Source organism: Pelmatolapia mariae, linkage group LG10_11, assembly GCF_036321145.2.
Source record: "Pelmatolapia mariae isolate MD_Pm_ZW linkage group LG10_11, Pm_UMD_F_2, whole genome shotgun sequence".
In the NCBI taxonomy this organism is placed as follows: domain Eukaryota; kingdom Metazoa; phylum Chordata; class Actinopteri; order Cichliformes; family Cichlidae; genus Pelmatolapia; species Pelmatolapia mariae.
In genome coordinates, this window is record NC_086236.1 from 1,684,564 (window position 1) to 1,700,208 (window position 15,645).

At 44.5% G+C, this 15,645-nt stretch overlaps 1 protein-coding gene across 1 annotated transcript in view; it reads right to left on the reverse strand.

Moving 5' to 3' along the window:
• LOC134636708 (uncharacterized) overlaps positions 1 to 15,645 on the reverse strand; it is a 40,254-nt gene that overhangs the window by 5,075 nt on the left and 19,534 nt on the right. The window lies entirely within an intron of this gene.

A 15,645-nucleotide genomic window follows, 5' to 3' on the forward strand; every position in this document is an offset into this window, starting at 1 on the left:
GCACATATTTGGTTGACATCGTTTTGTCAGTATATTATGGGTATACACGGTCAAAAGTTTTAGAACTGTCAGGGCTCTTTGTGCGGGCAGGTGGAGATGTGGATCCAAGTGCAGGACTCAGAGACGGAAATGTAACTGAGAACCTCAGCTTTATTGCTGGCACCAAACAAAACAGAAACCAAACAGCAAAACACAAACTGGAACACACAGGCAGGATCTGAGGGTCCGACGCGACACCGAGCACAGGAAAACACAGGGCTAATATACACAGGGTTGTAATCAGGGAATGGGCAACAGGAGGGAGACACAGCTGGGAGAAATTGGACTAACGAGACAGGGGAGCAGTAGAACTGAACACACTCACATGAGACACAGACCTTCACAATAAAACAGGAAACAAGAAACCACTAAACAAAGACGAAGACTGAGAGGCAGACAGAATATAACACATGGAACTTGAACTATGCAAAACATGAGACACAAACAAAGAGCAAATCCTAAAACATGAATAAACAGAAACCTATAATTCTCATAATGGTCAACAATGTAAAAGAATCAAAATACAATCCAAAATACAAAATTAAAGACACGAGAAACTCAAAATACTGGGTCAAAACTGATCCAGAACCGTGAAAGAACACCCCAATTTTCCCAGTTATTTATTGCAATTCAAGTCATTCAAGTCAGATGAATTGAAATATTACAAAGATAAGTGGTGAACTGCCTGAGGTTTAAAAAAGATAAGGTTACTCAAAACTGAAAAATCATGTAAAAGGCCTTTTCAGGGAACACAACACGGGTTAACAATTTAAAGCTGTTCTGCAGCACTGGAGGTCGATCAAGCCTTTAAAGCTGGTGCTGCTAATTCCTACAGGTATTCCAACTTTTCTGGATTACTTACAACCTCCTCTGTCTGCATAGAAGCAGTGTTGGAACACACTGTGATACCATACCCTCGTGAGCATCAGTTGAACAGTATTGTACTGCAGAAAGTAGTGTGTTGCTACAAAAATGGCCAGAAAAAGACAATGGAAGAAAGACAGATCATAACACTTAAAAATCTAACACGGAGGCACCAGCAGCACTGTTGGAGGAAGACACTGCAGAGTCTTGCCAAGGCACAGAGAGTAAAGGAAAGGCTGAGGGAGTTTCAAAGAAGTGAAGATAAATAATTCAGATTATAAGACATTTTTGTCACCATGCCTATTCAGTACGTGATGTCATAGCCTCTTCAACTCATTAGAACCGAGGAGTGGCACCAGCAGCAGGAGTAAAGATATTGGGCAATTAGGATGGAGGCAATTTTACCATTTGTCAATCCTTAAATACTGCCCTCTGCTTATGGAGGTATCAACCACAGACCTGTCAACAGGGTCAAGATGGGAGAGACATTTTTCCCTTATACTGGGAGTCACAGGTATTCTTTCTAATTTGCTTTTCATGCTTTATTAGATTAGTAGTTCATAAAGCCATTGTTCCTATTATTTGTCCATTTGTGGGGTCTACTGTAATCATTAACATAAGAAATGAATGGGCCGAGTAACTTGAAAATCATGTCAATAAATGTGAATGGCCTCGGCAATCCAGTTAAATAAAGTGCATGCAAAATTGAAAAGGACAGGACACAGATGATATTTCTACAAGAAACACATATGTCTACGCATATGTATGAAAAAATAAAAAAGTTTGGATATACAAATTCCTTCTTCCGCTCACATAATAATAGCAGGAGAAGAGGTGTAATTACCCTGATATCAAACACCGGAAATATTGAAATGATTGAGAAAGATGAGGATAAAGAAGGTAGATACAGGATTTTTAAAGGGAGGATAGACAGCATTCTTGTAAGATTAGTAAATGTGTATGCACTTCCAGAGAGGGACCAAAACTTCTTTAAATTAATATTTGACAAGATTACCTCTGAGAGTGAGAGAATCCTGATATGTGGAGGAGACTGGAATATACCCTCACATTAGAAACAATACATTTAGGAATCTTAACATTCTTATCAAAGCTAAAGGCCTGTGCAATGTGTGGAGGCACGCACACCCATTAGAATATGATTACACGCACTATTTGGCAGCCCATAAGGTGTACTCGAAAATTGACTTTTTTTAAATGAATATTACAGATTGATTCTGTGTCCTGCATAGTAAAATAGGAAGAGCAGACCTATCTCACCCTAATGCTATTTAACTTTATGTCTATACCAGTGTTTCCCAACCACTGAGGGCTGCGAGAAATGATCAGGTGTGCTGTGGAAGATTTTCTGGTTCCACCTGATTGGTACTCTAAGCAACTGGCGTGAGTAATGGGCAGAACAATTACATTCTCTTCCACTAGAGGGGCAGTACAACTACCTGCTCTAATTAAATGGGTTGCCAATTGCCAGTAAAACAGACGAAGAAGAAATTACATAATTGTCATCCAGTTAACAAAGAAATAAATTATGACCCGCAGTAAAATCCAAAATGTATTTCTAGAATACGATGAAACTCTATACAACCAGGCTGAATAGGTGGATGAAAGAGAAAAGATAGATTACTTACCTAAACTAGACCTCCCCTCTGTAGGAATCTTTCAAAATGACACCTTAACTTCACCAATCACTAAAGAAGAACTATACAAGGCTATTAGTAGGCTGAAAACAAAAATCCAGGGAGCGATGGCTACTCAAATGAATGATCTTTAAAGAACGGCTAGCTCCCTGTTACTGGATTCAGTCAGCTGGACACTTATAAAGGCCTCACTCATTGAAAGAGGCTGTAATATCAATATTACGAAAAGAAGGCAAGAATAAGGAGTATTGTGAATCCAATCAGCCAATCTCTATCTTAAATGTAGAGAATAAACTATTTACGTCAATAGTTACTAGAAGATTGGAACTCTTAATCCCTGGCCTAATAGATGAAGGCCAAACAGGATTTATTAAGGGCTGACAGACACAGGACAACATAAGACACACATTACACTGTGGTGTAATTGCATTGCACAGTAAATGTTAATAGAGCCAGTCAGTGTAGTTTAGCCTGAGGGCAGCTAGAGGGTGACACCGGTGGGTTTGACCAAAAATGGAATGTTATGTTGAACAGAGTAAGAACAACGAAATAAAGAGTTGGTTATAATTCATACACTGGACCCGAGTATAATTAATAACACGACATGGTGTCAGAAGTTCTGTACTGATCCATACAACCTCGAGAGAACTAACCTGTATCTTTCGGAGTTCACGGAAAACGAGAGGGAGAATATGGTGAATAAAACTGCACAGAGAGCGCCGGCGGGGCCAAGCGTGACATTCAGCGTCCAGCCACTAGAGCCCTTTGACTTTTCAAAGCCACAGGAGTAGTCCAAATGGATACGGAGGTTCGAAAGATTCCGTCTCGCCAGTAATTTGAACGTGGGTTTGGAAGAGAACCAAGTCAACACATTAATTTACTGCATGGGAGATGAGGCAGACGATGTGCTTCACCGTCTGCATTTAACAGTCTAGCAAAGGAGAATGTATGCGGGGGTACGTGATGGATTCCAGGCTTTTTTCATTGTGAAGAAAAATGTGATCTACGAATGTACCAAATTCAACATGCAGGGACAGGGAGAGTGGATGCTTTTGTGGCTGCACTGTGTGGTAAAAATGGTAAAATAGCCTGCATTTGTATAGCACTTTACTTCATCCCTAAGGACCCCAAAGCGCTTTTACACTACATTCAGTCATCCACCCATTCACACATTGGTGATGGCAAGCTACATTGTAGCCACCGGGACCTCTGACCACCACCAGTAGGCAACAGGTGAAGTGTCTTGCCCAAAGACACAACGACCGAGACTGTTGGAGCCGGGGCTCGAACCGGCAACCTTCCGATTACAAGACAAACTGCCAACTCTTGAGCTACGATCACCCCATGCATGTATGCACAAGCGGAACACTGCAACTATGGAGTGCTACATAAGAACTGATCGGTGACAAGCTCGTTGTCGGTCTCACGGACAAATGGCTGTCTGAACACATGCAGCTTGACCCAGATTTGACCCTGCAGAAGTCTATCAACATGGTGAGGCAAAATGAAGACGTGAAGCGACAACAATCCTCCTTACGAGCTGAGGCTAGCGATGCTAAGTCCGTAGATAGAGTGCACAAAATCAGTCGTAAGCCTGCTAGAATCAAACTCCTTCAGACTGATAGTCGTCAAGCTAAAACACGTGGGTTCCAGGAAGACGGCAAGAAAGGGGCAACGTGTCATAAATGTGGCGGCACTCCATCCCATTCAAAGCAAGATTGTCCAGCACATGAAGTAAAATGCCATGAATGTGGGGAAAAGGTACATTACAGGCACATATGCAGGGCACCAAAACCATGCATGAGGTTGAAGAGGACGAACATGGTTTGTTCCTAGCTAGCGTTAAGTGTGAAGGTGAACCGTGGCGTCTCGACTTAAGCATAAATAACAAGAACGTGTCATTTAAAATTGATACAGGTGCTGATGTGACAGTCCTACCCTTTAAAGTGTTTAAGGAACTCTACAGACACAACCATCCCCCCAGTCTCCACAAACCAACAAAGGCTTTGCTGGGTCCCGGGTGGAGTCTGTTGGATGTCGTTGGTGTCAGTGAGCTTGCACTGAGGAAGGGAGACAAAGAAATATTAGAAGATGTCTTCGTCATCAGACACCTGCACACTGCTTTGCTGGGGAGACCTGCCATTAGCAAGCTGGAGCTTGTCTGGAGAGCATAACTATAGAGAAACTCAAAACGTGCTACCCAAAGCTATACAGTGGTCTCGGAGAAGTATGTCAGCCATACGACATTAAACTGAAGCCTGGAGCTCAACCTTTTTCCTTAAAGACACCACAGAGGATCCCATTACCTCTGATTGATAAGGTTAAGGAGGAGCTGGCCTGTATGGAACAACTGGGGGTGATCAGCAGGATTGAGGAGTCAACTGATTGGTGCTCAGGCATGGTGGTACCAAAGAGACAGAAGCCGTGCGCATATGTGTTGACCTTACACACCGTAATGAGTCTGTGTGTCCAAAGAAGTAAATACTGCCATTGGTGGAGGAAGAATTAGGCAGATTGGCTGGAGCCAGCATATTCAGCAAGCTGGACGCTAACATGGGGTTCTGCCAAATACCTCTGACGGAAATTTCAGCCAAATACGTCACTTTCATCACGCGTTACTACTTCAAGAGGCTGCCCTTGAGGATCACTTCAGCACCAGAGCATTTCCAGAACAGGATGGTCACAGAGGTCACAGATGGTATGGAAGGGGTGGTTTGCCACATGGACAATGTGCTGGTCTGGGGCAGAACGCAGGAGGAGCATGACTCTCACCTACACGCTGTGCTGGGCAGGATCCAAAAAGCTGGCATCACCCTAAACATTGACAAGTGTGACATCATGAAACAGCGGGTGACATTTTTAGGGCATGTTCTTTCAGCCAGCGGTATCAGCCTTGACCCAAGCAAGACCTAGGCTGTGAGATGAAGGAGCCACAAAGCGTGAGTGAGTTCAGGAGCTTTCTGGGAAGGGTTAACCAGCTTGGAAAGTTTATCCCACTGCTTGCAGAGAGAGACAAACCTCTAAGAGACTTGCTGTCTCATCATATTGCTCGGGGGGTGTGGTGCTTCAAAGATGGGACGAGGAGTGGAGACCTGTTGCCTACACGTCACACTCCCTCACTGCAACAGAACAGAGATACGCTCAGGTTGAAAAGGAGGTAGCTCCAAGCCCTCCTGGGTTTTAAATGCACCTTAGAACACACATGCATCAGCACTACATATGAGCGGGTGGAGGGAGGTTTGGAGTCTTCACACACCCCCGTTCTCTGTTGCCTGTTGGCGGTCTGCTTCTCTCCACCCCAGGGAAGAGGGTAACACTACCTGGGTCTGGGTGCAGTTTCCCCCTCCAGGGGCAAGGGTACCCTTGTTTGTGTCTATATGTCAGGTCGGGTATCAGACGCCACCTCTCTAGGGACATCTCAGGCCCTGGAGGCCTATCTCCCCCCACCACTCCCCCTGCCAATGGCAGACACCCTCAGACATCGGTGCATTGGTGGTTCTTGGTGACCAGGGATGGGTGTCCAGGTACCCACCGGCTCACTCCTGGTGGCTGCTTGTCGGGGTCTGGAGCCTGGGGCTCGCTCAGGCCCCTTCGGGGGGTGGGGTGCCCTCGGCCTCTCGGCCACTCTGGCACAGCTGGCTGCTGGCGGAGCTCACGGGCACGTCACTGCAACCCCCCCTGGCTTCTGCTCCGCGGCTGCTGAGTGACCCCTGGGGCTCTCCTCAGCTCTTTCTGGGATAGTGGCGCGGCTGCCCCTCTGTTGGACTTCCTTGGTCTCTTGTGTTCTGGGAGCCTCTGGATGTCTGGAGCCTGGATCTCCTCCATACCTGCTTCATGCCCTGGAGGACGGGGCTCTGGCCCCCCACACCCTCTAGCAGATCATTACATGAAGGAACCTTTTAAATACAAGCGCGCTCATGCTCACAGGTGTACACACAGGTGATCACACACACAAACTACACCCTTTTTGGCTGCTACCTCAAAGCACACTGTGCGCTGTCAATCTTGCGTGCTGCACAATAATGTTTAATATTTAGTATTTACTGTTATATTCCCATAGATCATCGTGATGATGTTGTTTATTATATTGCTCTCTTTTTTTGCCTCTTTTCTCTTTTTTCTTTCTCAACAGGTGATCCAGGTGATTGATATATGTATTTTTTATCTGTTTGTTTTGTTTGTTTTTGTTTTTTGCCAATTTATCACCGTTCCTCTTCCCCCGCTGTTTTTCTTTCTCCCAGTCATGTCTGTCCCATGTGTAGCAAGTGAAAATAAAATAAACTAAACAATAAAAGGTCAATCAAATGGACCAATGTGGCAAGGCCGGGATGGTCCATATGGTAAAGTAAATCCGTTGGGCATCTTTCTTGGCCTTTAGACAATAATTTGGATGGCAAAAGAACCAAACGGGACAGGCGGGGGGAAAAAAAAAAAGATTGAAAAGGAGGCTTTCGGTCTGATCTGTGCTTGTGAGAGGTTCTGCAACTTTCTTATTGGCAAACACTTTCAAATGGAAACAGACCATAAGCTGCTGCTGAGTCTGCTGGGGGCAAAAACACTGGATGCACTCCCTCCCAGAATTCAATGCTTTAGGATGCGCCTCATGCGATATTCCTACTCAATTTCGCATGCACTTGTGGACAGTTGACACGCTCTCACGATCTCCAGTGAAGCCAAAAGAAACATCTCAAGACAAGGAGTTGTTGGAGAGCACAAATATTTGCATGGATATGATAATGGACAATCTGCCAGCAAGCAACAATTTCTTGGAGCAGCTGAGGGAAACGCTAAAGAGACACAGCGCATGTGCTCGCGTGATGCAGCTGTGTGAGAAAGGATGGCCCACACATTTCAACAGCAAACCAGCGCTAAGACTGTATTGGGCAGAACGGGCATTCCTCCCTGTACATGCGCCTTGGATACAAGGTTAGGGAACACAGTGGAGGACAGTTGATTCTACAGAGAGCACAAAATCAACTTCTAAGTAAAAGGATAAGGTCCATTTCACTATAGATGCTCTCTGGAACAAGATTAGCCAGACTCTGCAGGAACTGAAAACATTTCTACCCTCCCCTAATTTAGAAGAGGTTCACAAGTTTGTGAACAAGGCTCAGTGGGCCCAACACTCTAAAGGAAAAGAAAGACGATGCAGAAAATTCCACACTTTGCTTTCAAAAACCTTCACTTCTGAGTCTGAATCTACACAACACAGAGAAGAACACACACCCGAGGACAGTCAGGAAAAATGGGTGAAGAACTTTTCAGACTGGAATCTCACTAAACCTGAAAAGAAAGTGCTAGCCAAAGGACTCAATTTTGCCAGTGGTACTGGTATCACTGGTACAGACATGTGGACGACATCTGGGTCAAAATCAAAACCCAAGAAGTGGATCACTTCACTGCTCACATTAATGCTGTGGATAAAAACATCAAGTTCACCAGGGAAGACACAAAGGATAACTGTTGCCATTCCTGGACTGTACCATGCGCATTGAAGGGAATGGAAACCTCAACATTGAACTTTACAGGAAGCCCACAAACACAGACCAGTGCCTCCTCTTTGACTCCCATCACCCTCTGGAACACAAACTTGGAGTAATCAGGACCCTACATCACCGGGCAGAAAATGTTCCCTCTAAGCCTGAAGGGGGAAAAAAAGGAACACACACACACGAAAGGAAACTCTTAAAACATGTGGTTATCCCAATTGGGCTTTCATCAAGTCAGCAAAGATGCACAGAAAAAAAGATCAGACATCAACTAGGGAGGATAGGAAAGACAAACACAACAACATTGTTATCCCCTATGTAGCCGGTGTATCAGAGAAACTCAGGAGAGTTTTCTCCAAGCACGACATCCCAGTGTACTTCAGACCCAGCAACACACTCAGACAGAAACTGGTTCATCCCAAAGACAAAACTCCTAAACACAAACGTAACAACGTGGTGTATGCTGTACAGTGCAGCAGGAATGCACAGACCTCTACATTGGAGAGACCAAACAGCCACTTCATAAATGCATGGCACAACATAGAAGAGCCACCTCCATGGGACAAGACTCGGCGGTCCATCTGCATCTAAAGGTCAAAGGTCACTCTTTCGAGGATGCCAATGTTCACATTTTGGACAGAGAGGACAGATGGTTTGAAAGAGGAGTGAAAGAAGCCATTTATGTCCACTGTGAGCGACCATCTTTGAACAGAGTTGGTGGTTTACGACACCAACTGTCTGCCATCTATAATCCAGTTCTGAGATCCCTTCCCAGATGTCTTAACACCCACTCACAATGAGTTCAATGGGTCCATTGTCCCCCCGAGAGGGACAATGGACCCCCAAATGATCCTCAGTAGAGGATCATTAAGTGAGGCTTAAATCTGGGACTCTCCACCATTTGACCCAAGAACTGAAGAAGCTACTCGATGAGAGGTGAAATGTCTTCAAGCAACTTAAAGTCCAGTTGCTTTTCTTTCCAAGTTCCTTAGTCTACGATGACCTGGATGACTGAGAACCTTCACAGATAAAAGAAATGCTGTGCAAGAGAGCCAGAGATTAATAACAAGTGTGATTCAGTGCAGAGATGCTATGTCTTGCACTGAACCCTGTGGAACTCCGTAATTAGCCTCTGTGTGTGTAAAGGACCCTCCATTTAGATGAACAAATTGGAGTCTGTTAGATAGATATGATACAAACCATTGCAGCGCAGTACCTGTAATACCTACAGCGTGCTCTAATCGCTCTAATAGGATATTATGGGTGACAGTATCGAATGTAGGGGTGGGGGGTATAAACGGTATACGGTAGAAACAATATGAATTTGGCAAACGGTAGAGATTTTGACTATACCGCTGTACCGCGATAGCACATGTTGGTGGTGTCATCAAGCTGCACCTGTTCCTCCACTTCTATATTATTGATTCAGTAATGTTTAATTCTCTCACAGCTGCTCTATTCCCATGCAACTAACCTCACACTGTTTATGGATTATCTCAGTTGTTCTCTTGACTTAAGTTTGGTCCGTTTACAGCATCCTGCCATGCGATTGCATTTGTCAATCAGGAACCCTCACATTTACTTTTATCAATCGAAAAAAAGTTAGCGTTCATCCTTCAGCTTCACTGTGTTTATGTTATGCTAACATAGCTGTGTCGCTAGCGATCACGTAGCACATCATTATATACCAGCTAGCCCCACTTCAGTAACCCTACAAACGTCACTGCTGTTTAGTTTTCTGTCTTCATTTATGTTGGAAGTGATAGCAGAGCTGTACGTTTGAATTCTTTCAGAAATCTCTCAGACAGAACATGCTATATCATGTTTAGGTGGAAGCTAGCGAGCTAAATTCCTGCTAACTTCTAACTCTGAAAATTTAATAAATTCTGTTTTCATGGATGCCTGGACATTAAACTTAATTGTTACACCTGGTAAAGCAGCAACGCTGATCATTTTTTTAAAGATGAAATAATTTAGACAGTTTTTAACTCTCAGTGATGCCGTAGTGTTCGTATGACTTTGGGACCTGAAGCAGACAGAGTTTTGGACCCAAATTCCTCCGCGAGGCTGCTGAGTACCGTAGCCATAACGCTCCGACAATCCATCAAGCGGTGCAGCTTCGTAGCTTACCAAAGTCGTACTAAAACATTTTTGACAGATTTTTGAGCGCCGTGTACCACATAAAATCGGTTCGAGGTCAGTAAGCAGAACCAGAATTCATACATAAGGTGCACTGGATTATAAGGTGCATTGTCAATTTTTTAGAAAATTAAAGGATTTTAAGTGCACCTTATAGTGCAGAAAATACGGTATAAAGAAGAAAAGAATATATCGCGATATCTATTGTTACCGCACATGATTCAAATTATGCCACAATATGGATTATAGGCCATATTGCCTTAATTGACTGTGCACTGAGGTTTAGCAGGACAAGCACAGAGATGAATCCACTGTCAGAGGCCATAAGAAGATCATTTGTAACCTTCACTAAAGCTGTTTCTGTGCTGTGATGAGCTCTGAAACCTGACTGAAACTCTTAAAATAAGCCATTCCTCTGCAGATGATTTTGGTATGAAACTTTTTGAAATGAAAGGAAGGTTGGAGATTGGCCTATAATTAGCTAAAACTGCTGGGTCTAGAGATGCTTTTTGAGTAAAGGTTTAACTACAGCCAGCTTGAAGGCCTGTGGTACATAGCTGATTATTGGAGATAGGTTGATCATATTTAAGTTTAAGATAGAAGTAGACAAAGTAGTAGGACTTCTTTGGGCAGTCTTGTAGGACCTGGGGTCTAAAATACACATAATACCTCCAAAACTCAGATAATACATCCTTGAATAATTTGGAGGAAAATCTGGATATAAATTAAATATCAGACAAAAATACAAACTTAAATGGGATTCAGAAAATTAAAAATATTTGTCAGTCTATCTAACAAGAGAATGAAACACATTATATGAGACCAGAGGTTATATAAATGAACATATTACCCAGATTGTTGAATTTATCCCTTGGGATATGGACTACCAGTCCATATCCTGGATGCCCAATTTTCCAAATGGAACAAACAAGTGAGTAGATTTATTTGGAAAAGGTCAAAACCGAGGGTAAAATTGAAAACTCTCCAGCTAGAGAAGAGAGAGAAGGACTGGGTCTTCCGAGAGTTTTGGAGAGTATTATCAGGTAGCGCCGCAGAGATGCCTTTTCTACTGGTGTTCACCAGAATACTATTCTAAATAGAAACATATTGAGGTCAATGTTGGCGCGAGTTACCCTCACTGGATTCAAGATGGCACCAGTGTGTACGGCTTGCCGTCTGACTCTGCTTGTATTTGTGTTATTTATTTTATCTGACTTAAAAAATGCTAACTCTCTGCGTGTATATGACCGCCAAACGCTTCTGGCGATAAGATCTTCTTATTTTAAAACTTTTAATTGTAATCATAGATACCAGGGAACCTTCTCCCCACCGTTCTTGCCACGAGTTCCACTTTCAGCTTGTCTCTGCTATGCTTCGGTGTTACCCCAGTTGAGAGGGTGTCGCAGACGTCGTGTGAAACACAGTGGCTTATTGGTGAGAGTGAAGACCACCCTCGCACGTATTGGAAAATTATCCCAAACTACTGCAACTGGATTCGACGGCGCCAACTACTGGCCCTCTCTGGACATGACTTACACCTACCTGACACCCGTTGTTGGGATCATCACAACAACCCCGTGCCTGCGCCCCTTCCATCTTCGTTTGAGTGGAGTAAATCCTCAAAACTTACGGTCGATAGGTTGGGCTCCTACTTCGGCCTCTGAGCCTCCGACACCATTAAGAATAAGTCTTGCTAATGCTCGCTCGCTAGCAAACAAAACTTTCATTCTGAAGGATTTCTTCACCAACCGGAACCTGGATCTTCTCGTTTGGCTCTCAGCGAAGGCGGTCGCACTTTTCTCCTCTCCTCTCCCTTATCTCCCCTGCTTAGCTTCTTATGTCCTTGTCTTGTCTCGTGCTTTTTTTTATTATTACTTTCCCTGGAACACTCTCTCACAGTCTGTGTCTAAAACCTAAAAGAGAATTATGGATTTGATCAACTGGTCTCTGAATGCAATTGACACCCTTTTCTCAACGAGAAGTCTAGGCTCGGGAGAGTGCCCTGGAGGGACTTTCCCTGCCGGATACACGATGGACGGGTGGCAGAAATGGAGGCTCGTGTGCCTGGCGGGACTGTCGATCGAGGACGCTGAAGACATCTACCTATTCGGAACCATGATAACAGGGTTCTTGCTGATCGGAGCTGGCTTGGCCCTGGCTTATCGGAGAATTAAGAAAGCGGAACCGGCTGTTCAAACCCCCACAAAGCTGCCCGCTGGGATTGAAACGATGGGACGAGGTGCGACTTCTCAGAAAAGGCTCACTGAGTGCAGCATGGTTAACAGCTTGGAGGCGCTTACGGCTGCAGTGAATACTCAGAATAACACCTCTGAGCGTATATTGGATTACATCAGGAAAGAATCCACTCAGAACAACACCTCTGGGCGGAAGCTGGATCACATCTTGGATCAGTTGGCTGCGGTCGTGAGGTCTCAGAATCTGCTCTGTGAGCAAAAGAGTGACAAGACCACGGAACTGAAGGTTAATAACATCATGGAGAAACTCGCAGCTATCCAACGGGAGATTGAGAGACCAGTGTCGGAGTGTTAAAAAACAGCTTGAAATTCTCATGAGTTGCTGCAAAAGAAAAATCACCATCATAATGTGGCTACCCCTTCAGCGCCAGCTGTGGTCTCAAGGCTGGAGCTGAACAACAACACCCTGATAACGACTGTGTTGAGTCTATTCCTTCCCATTCCATACAAGGCCACCTGGGTTGGCTGGAAGACTGTTTACTTAGCCTGGCAGGGCGAAGGACACTGTCTCAGCTGAACTCTGGACACACACACACATACATACACACTGATATGCACACACTCATCCCCCCTCCCTTTCCAAACGCCTTCGATGCTTATTTCCTGCGGGCGAACATGGCGGGTCTGCGTCCACGCTGGAATGGTAGCTGGTCCTATTCCACTGCAGGGCAACCTGCATGTGGCCAATAAAGCTTTGATTGACTTGATTGATTGACTTGATTGGATCTTATGCTAGTGACGGAAACCTGGCTGAGAGCCGGTGAGTCCAGCTGTTTTACCGAACTTTTACCTTCTGACTATGAATACCTTAATCTACCGAGGATGGGTAGACATGGTGGTGGAGTGGCAGCTGTTTTTAGGAAGAAGCTCGCATGCAAACAAGTTTTAACTGACTCTTATTCAAGTTTTGAACTTTTGCTGTTTGATGTGGGGCATCTTCGACCGACACTTGTCACAGCAGTCTACAGATCTCCAAAATACCATAAAGATTTTATCCAAGACTTTTTAAATTTTTTAGCAGGAATTGTCCCGAGCTATGACCGAATTTTAATTGTTAGTGATTTTAATATTCATGTGTGCTGTTCTTCAAATCCACTGGCCAGAGAGTTTCTAAGTTTGATAGACTCCTTCAGTTTTACCCAGTTTGTTTCTGGACCAACCCATAAACAGGGTCACACGCTGGATCTTGTGCTGTCTCTAGGTCTACCAGTGTCAAACATGGAAATATGTGACACGTTTTTTTCTGACCACTGTCCCGTTGTATTTGACATACTTTTATCCTATCGCCATCCTAAATTTATTATTCCAATACGCTGTTGTCGTGTATTTAAACCATCTTCAACAGAACAATTTTCTATTGCTTTTAAAAAAGTGTCAAGATCCCCCCTCAGCGATGGTACCGAGCAGATTGCATTGGCTTATAATGATAAATGCAAAATCGTTCTTGATGAGATTGCCCCATTTAAAACTTTTAGCTTGACAATACAATCAGACCCATGGATAAATGAGGCCACTCATTCAGCCAGACGAGAGTACAGGAAGGCTGAACGTAAGTGGAAAAAAGATGGGTTGTAGGTGTCTTTCCTGATGCTGAGAGACAGCCTGTATAGATACCAGGACATTGTAAAAGCAGAAAAATCAAAGTTTTTGCCAATATTATTGAGAATAGCTCCAATAACCCCAGGCTTCTTTTCTCAACCATTGACTCTGCCCTGAATATTTCTTCTGCTTCTCACATAAACAGTTCCATAGAAACTTGTGAAAGATTTTTGCAGTTTTTTATTAATAAGATAAAACATCTTTGATTTATGACCGCCCTGCCTTCACGTGACGTTTTTGCAAAATTCACCTGCTCTGCTGTTTTTGATCAGTTTGAGCCTGTGTGTTTTGATCAGGTGGAAGAACTTTGTAATGGCATAAAGACATCATGCTGTCCAAATGATGCTGTTCCAACACATTTCTTAAAAAAGGATTTTTAAGGTTGTCAGTTCTGACACTTTAGCGATTTTTAATAGCAGTTTTAAATCAGGTGTTGTTCCAGCCTGTTTTAAACATGCTGTTGTGCAGCCAGTGCTTAAAAAACCTAATCTCGATTCCTCTGTTCTTGAAAACTTCCGGCCTATTTCACAGCTTCCCTTTCTGTCAAAATTTTTAGAAAAGATTGTATTTGTTCAGTTGCAATCTCTTCTACATGGTCAGTTGATGATACACCCTCTGGTGCCCCTGGACACATCATCGGTGATGTAACCTGGGGTCATTGGGGGTTTCGGGTCTTTCATCAATCAGACCCCCTCTCCCAGGCGACCCAGCCAGGGTTGATCAAGCCCCAGCTTGTGTCCAGGTAGCGCTACCCTACATGCCATTCCTCTCCTCTTTTGATCCACAGCCACCTCGACACCGCTTCTGCTGCGTTGGTGGCCAACTTGATGGCTCTTCGCTGGTTAGCCCCTACGATGCCTAGCATTTTGTATGCCCTGCAAAGGGATTGACCCGCGAATCCTCGACAACCCACTTCGATGGGTTGGCATCTTGCCCGCCAGCCATTACTCCGGCACTCCTCCACTAACTCGGAATACTTTGCCCTCTTCCTCTCATGGGCTTCCTCCATACGGTCTTCCCAAGGCACAGTAAGCTCTAGAAGGATTACCTGCTTGGAGGCAACTGAAGTAACAACGATGTCTGGCCTCAGAGTTGTCTTGGCTACCACTTCGGGGAACTTTAACTGCTTTGCCAGGTCAACTCCCAGCTCCCAATCGTGTGCCGTTGCCAACAGGCCAGGCGAGGTGTTTCGGAATGGTACTGCTAGCTTCTTTCCGGCTTTTATAAAGGTTACCTTGTTCTTAACTGGGCAGGTGCTCTTATTATGACTGATCCCGCTGCAGATCGAATCCGCTACGGCCTTCAGGACTTGGTCGTGTCGCCATCGATATCGCCCTTGGGCCAGGGCTTTTGGGCAGCAACTTAAAATGTTCTCCAGGGTTCCTCTCTTCTGACAGAGAAGACAGCCTGGTGTATCCACCTTCCCCCAAGTGAAGAGATTCGATGGACTTGGTAGCACATCGTATACTGCCCTAATCAGGAATTTTATCCGCTGGGGTTCTGCTTTCCACAGTTCATTCCATGTGACCTTACGCTCTACAGCTTGCTCCCATCTTGTCCAAGCCCCCTGCTGCCTCAATGGCACGATTTGGCTGGTTCGCTTCT